Source organism: Medicago sativa, chromosome 8 (genome assembly GCF_051527215.1).
Source record: "Medicago sativa cultivar Bolivia chromosome 8, Bolivia_mono, whole genome shotgun sequence".
NCBI lineage: Eukaryota > Viridiplantae > Streptophyta > Magnoliopsida > Fabales > Fabaceae > Medicago > Medicago sativa.
In genome coordinates, this window is record NC_140756.1 from 8,616,253 (window position 1) to 8,637,793 (window position 21,541).

At 31.5% G+C, this 21,541-nt stretch overlaps 1 pseudogene; it reads left to right on the plus strand.

The window, feature by feature from the left end:
- Window positions 1-18,958, plus strand: part of LOC146896689 (putative polygalacturonase At3g15720) — a 51,722-nt pseudogene extending 32,764 nt beyond the window's left edge.
- The last annotated feature ends 2,583 nt before the right edge of the window (window positions 18,959-21,541 follow it).

The window sequence follows — 21,541 nt, forward strand, 5'->3', positions numbered from 1 at the left end:
TGATTTACCGAAGGATGCTTCGAACCGTATTCGATTTCAAACTACAATACATTGAAAATAACATTCTCATGCGTGAAGAAAATGCACCGTACGCTGCAGAGGTACGTAGGGTTTTGAATTCATTTGATGAGGTTCAAAGACATTGGGTTACTGTGGAGAAGCTTTGTGATGAATAAAAGGAGAAGAATGAAGGAGATCTTCGAACCGCTATCTTGAATCATATGATGGTGGCTATTATATATATGAAAGTCAACTTCAACGTTTTAAGAGATATTATGCATAATGTTGAGGATAGAATGAGATGTTATCAAAGGTGTATGCAGATCTATCGCAATTAAATCTTCATCTTGATCCTCTTAGTTGTAATTTTATCCTTGATTATCTTTCTTATGAATTGTCTTTCATTTATAATGTATTAGTTCATCTTCTAAGTTCATCTTGATTTAAAATTTATTGGTTCATCTTCTTAGTTCATTATATGGTTCATCCTATTATTTTTTACTTAGATAAAACTTAGCAAAGAAAAAAGTTAAATACAACTTTTATATAATTGTCAATATCTTCATAAATAAACTTTTATTGACAAAATAACAACTAAAAAGTTAAATAAATTTTTATTGACTTAAAAAATTCGTAAAGTTATAGTAAATACCAAAGAAAAAGTTCAAAAGCAATTTTTTTTACTTAAAAGAATTCGTAAAGTTTAATAATAGCAAATAAAAAGTTAATGAGCCCATTTATGTTGATAAAAATTGTGCATTTGTTGGTGCTTAACCTAGGAATTGTTGCATAGGATAGAGAGTCTTATCATAATTCACTGGAGAATAAGCTAGTTGGAAATGGCATCCAAATGATGACTTTTGCAACTTGGAGTTGGCAACCAAACAATTAACTTTTTGCAACTTGGAATTGGCAAACAAACTATTAACATATTAAAATTGGGAATTAAATAAACTTGGAAAAAAAATGCACGTGAATAATGTATTTGTTTACATAAGTTGACTATTTATTATTCTTATTTTTGAAAAATGGTTTTTTCTTCTCTCTTATTAACTGCAGAATAAACTAGTTTTTTTTTGTTACATTTCTAGAAAAGCTAAATAAAATTAGAAATAACAAGTAAAAAGTTAAATAAACTTTTATAGAATTTGTTGATAAATGACTACAACTTATAAACTTGTACTAGGGGTAATAATGACTTTCGCAACCATGTTAGTTAATGACCGAGGTTTGTAATGATTACAACCTACTAACTTAAGGTCTATAGTTAAAAACGACCTTTGCAAATTTTTAGTTAAGGAGTAGAGCAAAAAAATAACTTATATCACTTGTGTAGTTAAGGACTAGGGTTATAAATGTTCCTTAAAATAATGTTTTTTACCACATAATTTTCCTTAAAATATAATTTAATTAACAATGCCGAAACAATTGTTCAATTTCGTTAAAAAAATAAAACATATGTGTTTTCAAATTAACAATATGACTGATCGTAATTACATTGGAAATTTGATTAACAACCACTAAGTAATGATCCCTTAAAAAAATTGAATACACAATAACAAAATTATTAATAAAGTCCATAAATTAAAATAGACATTAAAAAATGAATTTTAACGAAGAATGAAATGGAGAAATAAAATGGAATTTATATTTTTTATTAACGAAAAAGTTTTGGTTAAAATTACTTCATCAACATCGTATAAAATAACACATCATCAACTTAAAGACAAGATTAGTAACTTAAAATGACTTTTGAAGGGTTAGGGTTGACAACGTTGAAGGAGATGATCGCCGGCTTCAAGTCGTAGGGTTAGGGTTGACAATGTTCAAGGAGATGATCGCCATCTTCAGGTCTTACGGTCAACAATGTTCAAAGGAGATTATCGCCACTTCAAGTCGTAGGGTTAGGGTTGACAATGTTCAAGGAGATGATTGCCATCTTCAGGTCTTACGGTCAACAATGTTCAAAGGAGATAATCGCCAATTTCAAGTCTTAGGGTTAGGGTTGACAACGTCGAAGGAGATGATCGCCGGCTTCGGTCTTAGGGTTAGGGTTAACAATGTTCAAGGAGATAATAGCCAACTTCAAGTCTTAGGGTTAGGGTTTACAATGTTGAAGGAGATGATCGCCACTTCAAGTCTTAGGGTTAGAAGGATATAAATTGCTTAAAATAATTTTCAAGTCTTATTATTATTTAACATATAATTCAAGTTTAGATATAATTTTCAAGTCTTATTAGGGTTAGGGTTAACATATAATTTTCAAGTCTTATTATTATTTAACAAGGATTGTCGCCAACTTAAAGTTTTTAATATATAATTCAATATTATTATTTAGAACGAGATAAATTGCTTAAAATAATTTTCCTTAAAATAATTTTTTTACCAAATAATGGTTTAGCGTTTATTATTATTTTTTAATTAATAATATGACTGAATGTAATTACATTGGAAAATTGATTAACAACCACTAAGTATTGATTCTTAAATAAAAAATAAAAAACCACTAAGTTATGAATACACATTGAAAAAAGTCACATTTTAGTCATTCAATGTGCCTACAAAGAAGTCATATCGTTTCCCACGTACCAATAGTTCTCTCTCTCTCTCTATCCCTTCCATCATAAGTATCTTTTCCATTACAAGCCATATGCTATAAGTATCAATAGTTCTCTCTATCCCTTCCATCACATCTTTTCCATCACAAGCCAACATGTAGTTTCTACCACCGTAAATAATGTTAGACATCCTTTTGAAGGTAGAGGCGAGAAAATCCTCTACCTTTTAGGTGTGTTTCCAAGTTTTGGAAATCCCTCACTATTGATCCTTATTTCATGGAAACTCACATTAGTAGATTGACCACTGCCATTTTTGATTTACCGAAGGATGCTTCGAACCGTATTACGATTTCAAACTACAATACATTGAAAATAACATTCTCATGCGTGAAGAAAATGCACCGTACGCCGCAGGTACGTAGGGTTTTGAATTCATTTGATGAGGTTCAAAGACATTGGGTTACTGTGGAGAAGCTTTGTGATGAATAAAAGGAGAAGAATGAAGGAGATCTTCGAACTGCTATCTTGAATCATATGATGGTGGCTATTATATATATGAAAGTCAACTTCAACGTTTTAAGAGATATTATGCATAATGTTGAGGATAGAATGAGATGTTATCAAAGGTGTATGCAGATCTATCGCAATTAAATCTTCATCTTGATCCTCTTAGTTGTAATTTTATCCTTGATTATCTTTCTTATGAATTATCTTAGATTTAAAATGTATTAGTTCATCTTCTAAGTTCATCTTGATTTAAAATTTATTGGTTCATCTTCTTAGTTCATTTTCTCGGTTCATCCTAGTATTATTTTTTACTTAGATAAAACTTAGCAACGAAAAAAGTTAAATACAACTTTTATATAATTGTCAATATTTTCATAAATAAACTTTTATTGACAAAATAACAACTAAAAAGTTAAATAAATTTTTATTGACTTAAAAAATTTGTAAAGTTACCAAATAAAAAGTTAAAAAAACTATTGTTTTTACTTGAAGAATTCGTAAAGTTTAATGATAACAAATAAAAAGTTAATGTAATATCTCGTGTAGAGTTAGTTGGAATTGGCAACCAAATGATGACTTTTGCAACTTGGAATTTGCAATCAAACTATTTTTTTTTTACTTCAATAAGTCATTTATATTGTTGCCAATTCCAAGTTGCATATGAATAATGTACTTGTTTACATAAGTTAAATAAACTTTATACAAATATGTTTACATGAGTTAAATAAACTTATATTAACTTAAAGAATTCGTAAAGTTATAAATAACAAAGAAAAAGTTATAAAAACTATTTTTGCAAGAACCACCAAGTAAAAATTGAAAAACTATTTTTGCACGAACACCAAAACTATTTTTGTCATCTAAATATTACAATTGGGAATTAAATAAACTTGGAGAAAAAAATTGCATGTGAATAATGTACTTGTTTACATAAGTTGACTATTTATTATTCTTATTTTTGGAAAATGGTTTTTTCTTCTCTCTTATTAACTGAGAATAAACTAGTTTTTTTTTTGTTACATTTGCGTAAAAGCTAATTAAAGTTAAAAATAAAAAGTAAAAAGTTAAATAAATTTTTTTACTTAAAGAATTCGTATAGTTATAAATACCAACGAAAAAGTTAAAATAACTGTTTACCGACTTAAAGAATTCGTAAAGTTTAATAATAACAAATAAAAAGTTAATGAGCCAATTTATGTTGATAAAAATTGTGCATTTGTTGGTGATTAACCTATGCATTGTGAATTACATAAACTTGGAAAAAAAATTGCATGTGCATAAATGACGTATATCACTTGTGTAGTTAAGGACTAGGGTTATAAATGACTTTGACAACTTCAAGTCTTAGGGTTATATAATTTTATTCAATGTGTTAAGTTTTTTATTTAAAAAAAGACATAATTTAAGTAACAATAATGTTTTTTACCACATTATTTTCCTTAAAATAATACATATTTTGGGTAGCAATCCATAAACAATTGTTAAAATAATACATATTTTGGGTACTAATGATGACACATCGAACATATCACATTTCAAGGTTTTCAAAGTGCCTACAGAGAAGTCATATCACCTCCCACAACACTCAGCTCATTTCATCTAACCCTCCAAACGTCAACATATTACGATCGGTTTACACCTTTTCATTAATGTCTACGAAACCACATCATAAGTTCACTCACATCTTTTCCCTTCACCTTCTTTGATAAGTTTCAAGGTTCTTCTTTTAGTAACCTTTCCTTTTCCGTACTTCTCCTCAAGCTTCATCTGAAGATGTCTATGGATATGGCGATGGTAAAGACGACGAAGAAAGATGTTTGCGTCATACGAGAGGCTGTCACACTTCATGACCGTCCATGTGAAGAATCGGGTTAGCCGAGTCCTTTTTCATTTCTCATTAACGTTTCTCATGATTCCTTTTTCATGCATGATGACTTTGACTAGTTTCAATATGATTTTTCTGTGTAGAGTTAGTTTGTGTGGAAAAATGACTCCTTTTTCACGCAATATGATTCTAAACCACAAAGGGATCTGGTTTTAATAAACTAAGAATAGATTAAGTTTCGTATCTATATAGTGTAAGACATTGTTTGCGGTAAATTCCTTGATTGTATAAGAATCTGTTTTAAAAAATCATGTTTGTATGTTGCTAATTTATAGAATTAAGTAAAACGAATACGTGTTCTCGCTTTATTATGAAATGCAACTTTGCATAATAAGAATGTTTAGAGTAAAACTGATTGTTTTGAAGGAATTACTTTGAATGAATGTTTAGAAACTATGTGACTCTGTCTTTGAATTGATTTGAAGGAATGTTTAGTATAGGACTTGTGTCTTTGAATTAATTTGAAGGAATGTTTTGAAACTATAGGAATCTGTCTTTGAATTATTTTGAAGGAATGCTTTGAAACTATATGACTCTGTCTTTGAATTGATTTGAAGGAATGCTTTGAAACTATATGACTCGTATCCGAATTGATTTGAAGAAATGTTTTGAAACTATATGACCGTGTCTTTGAATTACTTTGAAGGAATGTTTTGAAACTATATGACTCATTTCGACTTCATTTGAAGGAATGTATTGAAACTATAGCACCGTGTCTTTGACTTAATTTTGAAGGAATGCTTTGAAACTATTGGACTCTTGAAATGAAGGAGTTACTTTGTTTCTAAAAGACCATGCTTAGAATAGGACTTTGTCTTTGAAGGAATGTTTAGAATGGTAGAGGAATTTGTTTTATTGACTATGTATAAATGTTGATAGGATTACGGAGAGATTGAACCACGGTTCTATCGAGAGTACCGTAGATACTTGGGTGAGTTACGGACGTTGATTGACAAGGATGGAAACACCTTTGTGGTCCGGTGCAACCGGGATTATGACGACCCATGTTTAAACGATGGCCGGTTGCGTTTAAGGGAGGTTTATGGATTGCAAGGGAACCACTACATCTTCCTAAGTTATCGGGGACACGGCGTGTTTCACGTTGATCATCCGCCATATAAGATCTACCCTCCGTCTTTCCCGACATGGCATGGTGGGACCTTAGGCCTTCGCAAAGCTGTTGCATTCATCATGGAATTGACCGAGGATCCCACACAGGCCTTAGAAATTGTAAGTATCATATCCATGTTTAATATTCCTTAATTGTTTGTAGGTTATTTGATTTGTAACAGTTATCTATTGGTTTTACTCGATCGTGTTGGTTTGTTTGTTTGTTTCACATAGATTGTGCCTCAAGCGATGGGTGACAATATGAGGGAAACCGTTTGTCATGATGTGATTCTTCGTGGACCGAGCAGGGGAGAAGGAGAGCCGTCTTATGTGGTATGAAGATTATCCATGGCATGTGAAGATTAAATATGGATGGAAGGAATTCACTGCAGCAAGCAATTTTGTGATAGGAGACCGGATCATCTTCAACATTGTTAATATTCATTTTAACAATGAGATTAAGGTTATGAAATAAAGCTACCTCTTTGAAGAGGATCCCGGTTCCTTCTTTGAGTAGGAAGATGGTGGTGATATGCTCGTGCCTTGTGTTTTGAAATTAACCTTTTGCCTTTCATATTTTGGTGGTATGTAATTAATGGCTTTATGCCAAAGACATATAATTAGTGTGTAGGTGTTCCTACCACTAATTGCACAATCTTTAACCTTGCCTTTTTTTTTTATTTCCTGGTATGTATGTATATATATATATATGACCGGTGGGTTTTCATCTTCTTTAACCTTGCACAATCTTTAACCTTGCCTTTTTTTGCTAATCTCGGGTTCATTGAGTTTACTTCGTATCACTTTCGCATTATTACTAAAAGCCATAAATCATAATGCAAGGAACATGTAGATATTATCATATTTATTCTATAGGGCTTTGAAAAAGGTCTATCCAAATTCAAAACACATGCTCAACCTCAAAAAATATTTGTGTTGTTGAATAAAGTTTGATTTATTAGGAACTGTTGGTATGTTATTTTCTAAGAGGAATATAATCAACTAAATTTAATTGATTTATCTAATTGAGCGATAAATCAAAAAGAAGCACCTACGTAAATGACCATTATAGCATATGTAAGGTATACCTCCACATACATGTGTTTGACTGTTCTTGGAAGAATAATCGTAGGTTACTCATAATCGTTAAATTTTAGTGCAAGTAACTTACCAACATTGGCACAAAACACAGGAGTGTTATAATAGACTACAAAACATATGAGTTTTATAATAGACTACCAAAACAATGTACAGCTTTTGTTAAATTCTAGTGCAAGTAACTTACCAACATTGGCACAAAACACACAAAATACAACCAAAGTCCAACACACTACTTAAATCCTAGAAACCTTCATTACATTTGATGTACTTATATCCACAAACTTAAACTTAAGCTTATCCCCACCATGGAATCCATTGTCTTTACAAAATTTGTTCCACCCACTGCCAATCTTTGTTGCCTTCTTTTTTCCATCCCTTATTAGTACATCACATTTGTACTCGGTGCCCGTAGGTCCATACATATTAATAGCAGAGTAGCACGAGCTTCTAATGTAATCACCAAAGTCAATGTTCGGTGTCCGAAAAAAATGACAATTAGAATAGCTTTCAACTTTATAGAGATGTATCATTTTAGAAGGAGTTGTTGGTACTTACCAATTGATAACCTGCAGCCATATAAGGAGTTAAGATCATTTCATAATGGTTGAGATCCTCAATTCCTTGCTTGTAAGTGTGCCATGATGGCAATGAGTTGACATTCAAATGAGTTGACATTCAAATGCGGTGAATTGGAAACAATCATTCCCCAAGAACTTCATAAAGATCATTTTATCTTCATTCCAACCATAAAACTCCCTTAAGTTGATCCATCCCTCGGTCGAAGTGGATGTTCAATGTTTTGATTGAACTTAACTTTGTGTCTATTGGATTTTGCATCAATCAATATAAATTCTCTTCCAAGTTTGTGGATAAAATGCTCAAAAAGGAAGGTCTAATCACTCCATACGGCTGTAAATGAGATATATAGTTTAGATAATTCACTAAACAATATTCAATTGCTCAACATAAAATAATAGGAAGTTCTAACCTCATTGATGATATAAGCGGTAAGTATTTCTCCATTATCCCTATGAGTCCTTGAAGCCGATCCACCACCGGACATTGTATTGATAACAACAAATTTCCTACACTATATCATCGTAAAAGCACATTAGTTAAATTTTTTTTACACAAATTACAATAGTTTATTTACATAGGAAAAAATGAATGATAAATGAAACTAAATGTTATATGCATTGAAAACTGATGCGTTTTCCTATTATATGAGCGCATTTAATGTCCTATACTTGGGTTGCAAATAACGATATAGTGCCTTAAGTCATTGGAATTTACATCAAAAGAAACTTAATTCACTAATTCTTAACTATTATTACCGTGACCTTAGACATTCCAACGTATAAACCATTATAGAAAAGCATTACTCCCAACTCTTCTTCTCTATTTCGACCTTAGAAACTCTTCACAACGAAAAAAAAATGGCTGGAAAAGGAACTCCAAGAAAACGTAAGACAACACCAGATAGAAATAACGAAGAAAATCAACAAGAAGGGAGAAAACTACAAATCCTACGCATACAAATCCAGATTTCCAAAAAACTACGGTTGTTATGAAAGAGAAGGTAACAGAAACCAAGAGCAAGAGTAAGGAATTCAAATCATATATTATTGTGATTTCATCAAGGTACTTATCCAATATGGTTTTTGGCTTTGTTATTTACGAGTTTCACATGACCTTAGAGTTTTTTGTTTAAAATGACTTATATTCAATAGTTTAAAATGACCATGAACACGTTTCCTTACGGTTTAATGGAATAAATCTGTCAAATATATATGTTTACATGACATTCAAATGTTTCGGAACATGTTTTAAAAAATCTATGTGCTCACATGTCGGTGGAGTTGGATGGAATAAATCCTTGTATGTGCTTACATTTTCCTTAGAGTTTAATTGAATAAATGCGAAAACTACATGTGTTTACATGCCATTCAAGTTTTACGGAACATAGGTGTTTAGATGGTAAGGCTAGACAGATCTTTGTAAGGCTAGGAAAATAGACATGTCCTAAAATCTATGTTCTCACACCTCGGTATAGTTGTATGGAATATGTGTTAACGTGTCGTCCTTTGAGTTGTTCCGGACAAGCTACTAATATTGTTCTACATCTGTTTTGGTATTTTATTGATTAGTCACCAAACTACCCCTAACAATAGTGGTGAGGAGGAGGCGGACAAGTACGACTCAACAAAGCATCGACACCAATCGCCGACCGTGGAAAGGTCATCAAGAAGTTTGCTCATACAGAGAAAAAAGCCTCAAAGTCCAATACTAAGCTTATTTTGGACAATCAAACAAAGTCGGCTCCTCCGGTTCTCAATCTAAGTAAAGGAAAAGGGTTACTTGATGACTTACAATACAACAAAATTAAGAAGAAATTGTTCTTAAAACCAAGACGACGATGATCAAGACTTTTACTTGAACTACCAACCTTGGACTCTGTCGGATACGACGGCTTATATGGTGATTTCGATATTCCCGAAGTAAGTTATATTATCTATAAGCTATAAACATCTAAATGTTTTCATACTCCCTAATTGAGTTTAATGAATGTTTCAAAACGGTTTAATTATGTAGTGGATGCCAATAGCTTTCGGACCACCATCAAATATGGCAATTAATGATATATGTGCTTACACAAACCGCATACATTTTCATGTTAGACAAGGAAGATTCAACTAGGTTAGGAATTCATATATATCATTGTTAATATAATATCTAAAGATTCATGTAGTATAATGTGGCCGATCACATGTGGTTGCATTGCATTCGTTTTGTAGGGACGAGGTTTTGATCGAACAACATGTGGCGTATATGGGGATAGGAAGGCTCTAAAAACACCGATGCCTAGATGTCCCGTTGACCGGAGGGGATTATTGTTTAACATTGTTTAACATCTACAAATGAAAGATGAACTATCTCGAGTGAAATGTGATTGTCATCATTTGCGGTGTTATAAATGTTGTGGCAAGACGAAATGGTTGAAGCCTCGCACTTGGCAATGAGACCAGAGTGTGGTATCTACCTACGTCGTTTTCGGTAATAGCTTCGACTATAATGAGATATAATACCTCATAGCTTCGATTATTTGAAAAACTAAAGACAATTAACAAATTATATTCAATGCAAAGCAATGTGCTTTGGACCGACATCATAACCCCGACGAAATAAGGAAGAGATATCAATCTAGCTTCATGTCTCGCGCAACTTCGTGGCCAAGGTAATTTATGCGTAGCTTTGCATTAAAACCGATTCACCCCATCATAACGATAACCTATTTATTACTTGTTTTTCAATTTTTTTCGCATTTTTATTCCCATTAATGATAGGGGGTTCATTGGTATCTAATGATTGTTGATTTCGTGGAGAACAAAGTACTTTTGCTGGACTCTTTACCATGTCCGTAAAGACAAAGTCATAGACGCCGTGAAGTGCTTAAGTTGGTATGTGATTTGGTATTGATCACGTACCGTATGTTTTTTTCGGTTCGGTTCATAAATATTCTAATTTATTGCAGGGTTTATTTCTTGAGGAAATGTTTACTCACGAATATTTCAATGGAATCAGCACACTCTCTTCAACAACACCAATTTCAAGCTTTTGTCCGATTGAACCAAGATGTTTTCCACGTCAACGAACTGGATCGTAATTATCAAACTTCTAACTAGTTATGATTGATATGTAACAACTATTTTGATTGTGTTGTGTTCGATGATAATCTCTTGTTATAGAAATGACCGTGTAGTGTTTGTGGCTAAGTGGCTTACCGAAGGTGCATATAGAACTGATTACGACAAAATCACGGTAAGTTAAGTTGTGGTCACTAAAACATAAGTATGATTGTATCATTGAATTAGATCATGAATGGTCCCGATTGGTTATATTGTTTCGAGTTGTGGATCGCTTCAAGAATGAAACTTGCACTTCAATTGGTGCAAAGTAAAAACAATGTGTTGTCACAAGAGGCGTTATCAAAGGCTACGGACTATTGGACTTATCGGGAATCAAAAAGAAAGGCGTTGGTCAAAGTTTGAAAGTTTGAATGGATATGCAATCTTAAAGTTATTGTCTTGTTTGATTGGAGTTTTAAGACTTTATTTATGTTTTGGTTGTAACTTATGGTCTTTTTAGGTCCATTGATTGGAGTTTTAAGACTTTATTTATGTTTTGGTTGTAACTTATGGTCATTTTAGGTCCATATTTGACATTGTTTCGGTGACGACATGCGATGCAATCATGGTCTTTTGAGTATTTTGTTGAATTCTATAATTATAACTATGGTAATTGCTTTAGCATTCTATTTACATACCTCTACCAATGTCGTTTATGCCGATTTGATGTCCGAACCCTTTTACTTCCTTTTTATGTTCCTTGACTTGACCATCTCATCTTCATATTGTTGATATGAGCTGTATGAGTGTATAACAAACATTAGATTATCAATGCATCGTGAATGTATCCATTATATAACCATATTTTTGAACCAATCACAAAGTTAGTAGTAATAAAACCTATCTTTGCCAACAAAAAATGCTTCTATTTGATTCAATTTTCACATCATAACATAAGGGTGATCAACAAGTTGTTTTTTTTAATCGGCGAGTCAAGAATCAAAGACCATATATTAATATAACTTGACAATGAGGTACTCAACTCACGCTCAAAGATTATCTTGAACAACATGTGAGTCTTGAAGATATCGTAACTGGTTAAAGATTAGTATAACTTGACAATGAGGTACTCAACTCACACTCTTTGTTTATAGCACTAATAACCACACAAAGCGCTAAGCAAGAAAGCTACTCATATTGGACCTTGTCAACGGATCATGCCGAGAAAAGTAAGTTGTTAGACAAACATTGGACGCCACACAACCCCACAACAAGGGAAAATCAACATAGAAAATGTAGTAATTAAATGAACTCAAAGTTACTTCACCGAGTTCATTGTTGCAAGAAAAGTGTTCAGCACAATGACCATAGACAACCAATGTCAAGGAGAAAAACGAACCAAGTTTTGGTCTTGAAGTTAACTTTTTGATAGATTTTGTTAATTTGATATTGATTTTGAATATTGAATTTCTTTATGCATTTTTCTCTCATAGTTTTTAGTCTTGCATACTTCTTAATTACTTGGTGAATGAATGAAAGTAGATTATGCCATTTGAGTACATACTTTTACTTTTGACAATTCCTTTCTTTCGTAATTTTCCGTTAGGTATCAGGCAATATGATCTTTAGGAACAAAACTTCATACAACGGTTAAAATCCCAATCGGGATTGCTAGAAAATAGAAACCACGGTTACGACTTAAAACGTTAATCCACCAAGTACCCGAGACCAGCATTGGGAAAATTGAAACCCTAATATTCCAATTTCATACATCGTTGAGGCTTAAAACACATTCCGTAATTGGGAAAATTGAAACCCTAATTGCCAAAATTCAAAATTCATACACAAGAGTTGCTTCATAATCGAAATTTCAATTAACACATAACACGTTAATCCACTAGTTCACTTTCCAGAATTGGGAAAATCGAAACCCTAATTGAGAATATTCAAAATTCAAAAACGATAAAAATAGCTAATAAGAATCACCTTAACTTTTTTTTTTGGGTAACAAGCAACTTCGAACCGCAACAACTTCGACAAACCGATCCACGACGACGAACAACAAATGAACCTCATATGAAGAAAACGATTCGACAGAAGAATCAAACACGGAGGTGAACCATACGAAGAAGATGATGGATTTTGAAAACATTAAATCATTTTGGATGACGAAGAAGATGATGATTGCAGAGGACTGGATGATGAAGACGTTGGATTTCGTGGTATGAAGAAGATGGTGATTTCGAGGAAGAAGAGTTGAAGAAGATGGTGATTCAAAAAAACGATGGAGGGAATTTTCTAAAACTAAATATTCATTTTAATTATTCAATATAATAAATTTAATAACTTTTTTTTAATAAAATAAATTAAATAACTTTTATTAATTAAATAATTAAAATATATATAGGGACTAGATTGCAATATTTAAAAGTTTCCTTCTTGTAGACCGCATTGCCTTTGGAACATGATTAGGGTTTCGACGTGTCATCACTTGAAATCCGATTGGCCCATTCACACGACCGCACCGATGAAGTCATTTGTCCGACTTCCTCATAGAAGCTCCCAATATTATTTGGCACAAAGTAACCCCTTTAAAAGTTTCCTTGCTTGTTTGGTGTTTGTTATGCAATCAATTACCGACGAAGGACAATTTGATCCGACGAAGAGTTAAAGCCTTTTTTAAACATAAGTCCGTATATTTCGACAATAAAAATTAGAAAGATATTTTTCATTAACTTTTTTACAATATATTTTTAAAATATTTGTTGAAAAATATAAGTCTTGATGGAAATATATTTTTCATTCATCAATACAGTTGAAAAATATAAGTCTTGACTATGGAAAAATATTTTTCATTCATCAATACGATCAATACTATACTTTATAGCAGAGGTAAGAATTTGTCAAAAAAATAAAAAAGAGTAGGAAAATAAGTGTTTGTCCGACCGACTACTAAATTGAAAAGTTTTCTTTTTTAATGACTCAATTGAAAAGTTTGCTGAAAAGTTTAGTGTAGATTTAATTAATGTTATTTTGTAAATTATTTATCTCTCGCCGAACTACTGAATTACTATGGTCTTTTTTTTTTAGAAATATGAAGATTGACACAAAAAAATCGTAACATGTTGAAGGAGACGTTTTTAATCTTAATAAATTTATCCTTTCAAAAAATCTTAATAACGTAATCAATGTTTTAAAAAATAAATTTAGAAAATTTTCCTCTTAAAAAAAGGAATTATAAAATTTTGTATTAATTTTCTTTCAATTTTTTATTTATATAATTTTCATAGTTTGCGCATTGCTAGAATAAAAGCTCGGCTATCTGCAGTGACTAATCTCTTTGTTTCCCGATCCCAACCGTAAGCTATGGTAGCTTGGTTTTATTTCTAGTGACCATGATATTGGTGCAAAGTTTTCACCGTCATATAATAGTGATTAAGTTTCATCGAGGAACCCGTGCGATATATAAGGTTGGATTCTCTCATTCAACCATATTTTTTTTCAATGGCAAGAGCTAAAAATCATATGTTGACCGGATTTTTTTTTTTTGGAAAACTAACACTTAAATTTCAATTTATTTCTCTCTAGAACAAAAAAAGTTTTCTATATCTGAGGGTATATTGCATTCAGTATTTTTATGAAAAGTTTATGGTTTTGATAGACCATGACTATTGAATGCAATATCCTCACCAACTTAACTAAGCTTACGAGAACAAGTTGTGTCATTTTCATTATTTGATTTTTTTCTCTTCTTGCACTTTATGAGAATATTATGGTTTCTCTTGCATAACTTGTCTCCGTGAGCTTGACTTAGTTGGTAGAGATATTACGTAATATATGCAAATACCGGAGTTCAAACCCCCTAACACCTCACTTATTTACCTTAAAAAGGTGAATTTCTAGCCATTGTGCTATTTTAAAACAATGACAACTCTATTGAAAATATATATTTTTAACTCACTTTATGAGAATATTATGGTTTTTTATAGATATATGGCTATAATTGTGTACTGCCCCTTATTATTCTTAATTACATGCATATGTTGAATTGTAGGCATTTGTTAGGGCATATGGAGTAGTGCGTGATGCCAACACTCGTTATACCAGCAAGAAAAACATTTATGGTGTCGAAACTAAGTTTTACCGGTCCTTGCACCAACAAAAATATTCTTATTAAGGTATTTAGTATATCTAACATTCACTTTTAAGACCTAGTTCAATGGTCAATATCCATAATATATTATTAGGTTGGATACCTTCTATCAGCTTCAAATTTAAAAACTTATAATTATATGTATAAGTTTTAATTGTGTTTTTAATTGCAGCTTTTAAAATGTTTAAATAAACTGTATTTGTTTTGTATTTTGCCATCTTTCTTTTTTGCAGCTTGAAGGGAAAATAGTTGCACCTTCCAAAGTAAATTGGAAAGCTCAGTCTTATTGGATTAACGTGCAATCTGTAGACGGACTCACAATTGATGGTAATGGTCGAGGAGTAGTCGATGGAGATGGTTCGACTTGGTGGCAATGCAAATGTGATCGACCTGGGGTATGTATCATCTTAAACAATTGACCCCCCTACATACACCAAAAAAAGGTGATTGAACCACCAAATTAATATTTTTCTTGATGCTACAGATCTTGTTGTTTCATGCCTGCAAGGGTCTCAATGTTCGTAACCTGAGTATCAATAATAGCCCACGTTCCCATGTAGCCGTTGATTCGTGCAATGGTGCAACATTCTCTAATATATCTATTAATTCACCTGGTACTAGCCCTAATACTGATGGGTTTGACATTGCTTCATCCACTAATATTTTGATACAAGATTCCAACATAAAATCTGGTACGTCATGTTTATGTTATCTTAAGATATTTTAAACTTTTACTTTGTCTTAAAAAAATACGTCATTTTAAAAAAGAGAGTCAAACATAATTTGTTATGAAATAGGAGATAATTTTTTGTTTTTTTAAATAAAGTAGAACTAAACATCAATCTAAATAAACGATAAAAAATATTTTTTACCAAAGATTATTACGCTTAAAAGATTTAAATATTGCATAGATTTAATTTGAGTTACGTTGTTTTTAATAAACAGGTGATGATTGTATTGCCGTCAATGGTGGTACCCTCTTTTGTCAATGCTACAAGGATTACTTGTGGACCTGGCCATGGAATAAAGTTTATAAAATTTTGTCTCTAAAGTTCAATTTCATATATATTAATATTTAAATCCTATTTATAACCTTATTATAATTTTTTATAGATAAATATTTATTGTTAGTATGATATACTAGTAGCCAAAGTTTGAATTCTTGACCTCCTCAAATTTCTTTTGGCGTGTTAGTAGTGTTAAATTTCATATTATCTATTTCTATTTTTTCACGATTCTCATAGAAATATGTATCCTATGAATAATCAGTGTTGGAAGCCTTGGTAAAAACGGATCTGAGGATAAAGTTTCTGATATTCATGTGCAGAATTGCACATTCAATGCAACTCAAAATGGAGCACGAACAGCGGCGAAGCTCGCAAAATATTTACGCGAGGGGCCAACTATAATTTTTTTTAAGACATACATAAATTATAATTTTCTAGATTTAGTCCTCAAAAAATTATTCAATTTTTTTTTACAATTTTTTAAAATTTACAAAAAAAAAATGTTTTTAGTGTTGCATTTAATCTCTAACAAGAAATTAAGGACTAAAAAGTCTTAGAAACAATTAACATAAAAATCGCTATTTAGAAACGTTAGCCAAAATGCGTTTCAAGAAACCAATTTCATCTATAATTGACTGTTTAATAAATAGATTAATGACGTCTTTTCAAATGTAAATAAATAGGTTATTTGCAAGAAATTATGTCTATTTAACTTGTCTATGACTATTGTCTTGATAATTTCTATTGTTGAAAAAAGTTTATCTATAGTTGTTATTTGAGACCAGAAGCATGAAACCATCACAAATAAATCTATCAATCATGTAGTAATCTTTTTACTTTATTATTTATGCTAATTTTTTGCAACTGAACTTTGTTTGGGGTAGCTCAATGTTTATTATTTGGGGTAGCCGGATATATATATACATACCAACCTACTCAAGAATAATATTTTTTTTGGGGTAGCCAAGGCTACCCCTCCCATGTGAAGGGCTACGCCCCTGAGCACGAATCAAGACAATTCCTGTGAGTATATCTAACAAGATTAAATATGTTTATACTACGTAAAAAAATATGGATTTTAAAGTGTCATCTTTATTCATAAACATATTTTTCTTCAAAAAAAAAAATTAATAAACATATTCAATACTACCTATAATATATGTATCATGTATGCGTGAGAAGTAATGGTTTTTCACATATACTTTACTAATTATAATTGTATAGACAAATATTATTGTAAGTTTTCCTTGTACAAGCCTTAGTTGGATTGAACTGTTGTGGTTTCTTTCCTTTATCATCTCTCTCAGATTAGGCTGATCATTAACCTTCAATTTTTTGATATGATGTGGAGTTTTACCTTTATCATCTATAGGTTTGTTATATATGTTGGTCCTTAACTTCATCATAAATTTTAGTACATTAATGAATCAAATGGCCAATGTTTTTGCATTTAGGGAAAGCATTGGATATTTTTTCACAAAGAACCTCGACATAGAATATGTATCTATCCCATTCGACCAAATTCTCAGCAAACACCTTTTCTCGATAAATCAATATCTATGAAGCACGGATACGAACACGGACACGTACACGCCGACGCCGCTAATAATTTGAGAAAATCACATAATCTAATGTAATTATATGTATCGGTGTTGTGTCGACGTCGTATCCGACACCGGAACACGTCTAATTCGATAAGTGTTCGTACTTCATAGGTCAATATACACCAAGATCTAAGTGTAGTCCCCGAACTCGATTCTTGGTAGCTTCATCAAGAGTTAAGGGTGTACAAACACCTGAGGCAATTTCAAAGAGCGTTCTTGGACACCAATATTTATGTGTCAAGTCCATCAATCTAATCCCGACTAGGGCATGAGTTTGCTCCAAGCTTCAAATTGTACGTTCCGATGGACCACACTCTTTGCATGTCATCAATCGATGAAAACCAAAACTCAAATAAACCCAGTCCTAGAGAGATTAGCTTCCAATTTCCTATATCTTTCAAAAGAATGGAAAGCTTCTTCTACAAGGCACACATTCTTTTGCGAAGGGGCCAAATATAAATAAATAAAATGAAACATATTTTGAGTGTTGTTTCGACAATTTTAATGTTAATAAAACTTTGTTCGTAGTTGTTTAAACTTTTTTTTAGGAAGTTGTTTAAACTTTTAGAAGTGTCAAAATAATACATAATACATCTATCAAACAAGATAATGTCTTTTGACTTACTTATTTTTACTAGTTTTTGACAAATAATTCATTTTTTATAACTATATATATATATATATATATATTATTGAGGTAGCTAATCATAAAATATACTAACCTACTCATATAAAAAATACTTTTTGGTTTATCCCCTTCCTGCAATGCAAGACATTCGTCGAGGTGTTTCTTGCATTCTTCAACCCCTTCTCATATTCATCTTTATTGATCTTGATGTATAAAGAAACACGTTGAATTGTTATTTTTGGTAATCAGCATGATTGAAACTTTAGGCTATAATGATTGAAAATATATTGCAAACCATATTAGTTCCAATTCGATCGTCAATTTTTTTGCAGGGTGGATCAGGTTATGCAAAACAGATTACATTTGAGCAAATCATCCTTGTGAATGTTAACAACCCAATAATTATAGATCAGGATTATGGTATTGGTCGGAAGGTAAAATATTTCATTCTACATTATTTCAATCTTGTCATTTCAATCTTGTCATTTCAACAGTGTTGGCTGGTTTTATATATAATATTTATATGTGTTGAATTGTGTTGAAATTATTAGGGTGCAAATGTGTCGGTGAGTTCGGTGAAATTTCGAGAATTTACAGGAACTTCTGCTAGCGGCTTAGCTATTCAGTTAAATTGTAGTTCCTCTGGTTGTTTCGACATTTTATTAGATCAAAACAACATTGTTTCTGCTCAACCAGGAAATAAGGCTTCTTCTATTTGTACAAATGCCCATGGAACTGCTAGAAATACTGTTCCAAATGTCCCTTGCTTATCAAAGTAATTGTTTTTTTTTTGCTTCCATGCATGAAAAAAAACAATTAAAAAAGTGTATTATTAATAAGTTGCAATACGATTGAGAAACTCCTTAATAAGATCTTAGAGAGGCTAAAAGAATAATCACTCAACAATTGCTAGTTTATTCTAGAAGGGATTTTCTATGCACACTCTATTTGTTAGTTGGTGATTGATAAATGCCTGAAACATGTGATGCTCATTATGAAATGATTTGGTTATACACGCTTCATTTTCACATGCATTTTTGGTGGTGGCCGGGGTTTAAAACTCGGATCTTGCATATATTATGCATTGTCCAAATTAAGCTCACGAAGACATCATTTTCACATGCATTGTTGCACCATATATTTCACCAAATCTTTGAATAAAATCTTTTCACGTATGATAAAATTTTGATCTTCATAACCAGCTTATACATTTTAAAATTTAAGAACAAAAATGCACATCTTGTACGGTTAAAGGGATAACATTTTCTTAATTTAAACTGCAACATCTTGTTGACATTAATCAAGACATCATAGTACCTCATGATCTAAAACCAAATATTTCTCATCGTGAACAAGCTAACATAAAAATATCAAAAAAGAATCTGAATGTTTAGTTTCAAAGTTAAAAGAATATTGAACTACTATTAATACATGTTGGATGATGAAAGAGTTAGTGACAATTAGTTATGGGACCATTGTGTTATTCATGCTACTATTGTTTTTTAAACTACAAATTTGTGGTATCTGCCTGCTGCAATCTATAGACACTAAGAGCATCTCCAGCGGTAGAACAATATTGATGTTCTCAAGGTAATTTTTGTGGGCCAATTAACCGCCACATAGAATGCAAGAACTTTCATCATTTTCACTCCAATGGAAAAAAACAACCTAATGTTCTTGTTTTATTTTAAGTGGGCCTTATGTTTACTTTTTAAATTGTATGTTGTGCTCTATTGTTTATGTGTGTTAGAAAAAGCAAAGCTGGAACTTGTTCTTGCCGTAGAACAGTTCTCCACCCCGGCTGCCACGTAAAACTGCTCCAATGCTAAAAACAAAACAAATTATGTTCTTGCCTTTGAAGAACAGAGCGTTGGAGTTGCTCTAATACATTTGTTACTGTCCTTGATTGAGTGTACTAAGGTTTTGACTTGAAGATTATTTTATTTATGTTCAACATATTCACTTGTTGAAGATTTTGAAATACTTAATGCTTGGAGCAGAAAAGTGCATGTGCATGCATTGATCAATTCTTGTATTCACGTCACTAAGACATACATAAACATCATGGTCAACACCGTACCAAAGAGAAAAACTACTTCCTGTAAGAAAATTAGACCCTACATTTCCAAAACCGCTCAACATACAGGAAACATGAGGTAGCTAGCTTCAAATCAATAGACCAAAAACCTGCTAAATCGAGCCCTACTATATATGCCCTAAGGTTACAAAATAAAAATCTAAATGTAGAAATTTAATATTGAAAATTGTAAATTTAAAATCTTAAAAGTTTAAAAACTTGTCTTTTCTATGCAACATTTATTTTTTATTCTATTTTTAGGTCATTATTTTGTGTCCTAATGGCACAATTTAGCATTTTTCTAATTTATTTACTTCTAAAGTATCTTTGCTTCAATATCATTTTCGATAAAATTCTCCATTTTTTACCTTGCAAAAACTATAAACTCCTATTCTTCCATTATTATATGTAACTTCCAATTCTAGCTTAATTTCTCATTGATTTTACATATATTTCAACCAAACTTTAGTCTTGCTAATATGTATAATGAAAGGTGAAAGAACAATAACTTATTGTAAAAAGAAACCGGTGAAAAATAAAAGGTCATGCACGAATTAGCATTAGTCTTCTAATTATGTGCAATGAAAGGTGAAAGAACAATAGCTTATTCAAAAAAGAAACGGGTGAGAGGTTAAAGGTCATGTGCACCTCTTTCATTTTCATTAGTTATTATAGAAGATCTAATTACTCTTACTTATAATGGAATTATTATATAATTTGCCATTAAGAAGTGTGATTTAGAGCGTAATGCTAGTTTGGTTTTATCGAACAAAACCTAACTTTTTTAGCAAAACAATACTTTGTTCCAAAAAACGCCTAAATACTTAAATTCATACTTAAGAAAAGTTTATTCAAATTATATGAAGTTTACATATCTGATCATAGTTTTAAAAACCGGACCGGTCATCGACTCGGTAATGTCATTGGGTCACCGGTTCATTGGTCGAACCACCGGGTCACCGGTTAAACCGCATGACCGAATCGGATTAAATCGGATGACTCGTTCAGATGACTCGGTAGTGTATTATTATTATTATTATTATTATTATTATTATTATTATTATTATTATTATTATTATTATTATTATTATTATGTTTTTGAAAGAATTTTTTTTGTACAAGTTTTTTGAGAGAATATTATTATTATTATTATTATTATTATTATTATTATTATTATTATTATTATTATTATTATTATTATTATTATTATTATATGTTAATTAGTTATTTTGTAAGGGATTATATGCTAGTGGCACGTGAATATTATACAAAGAAAAGGAAGATA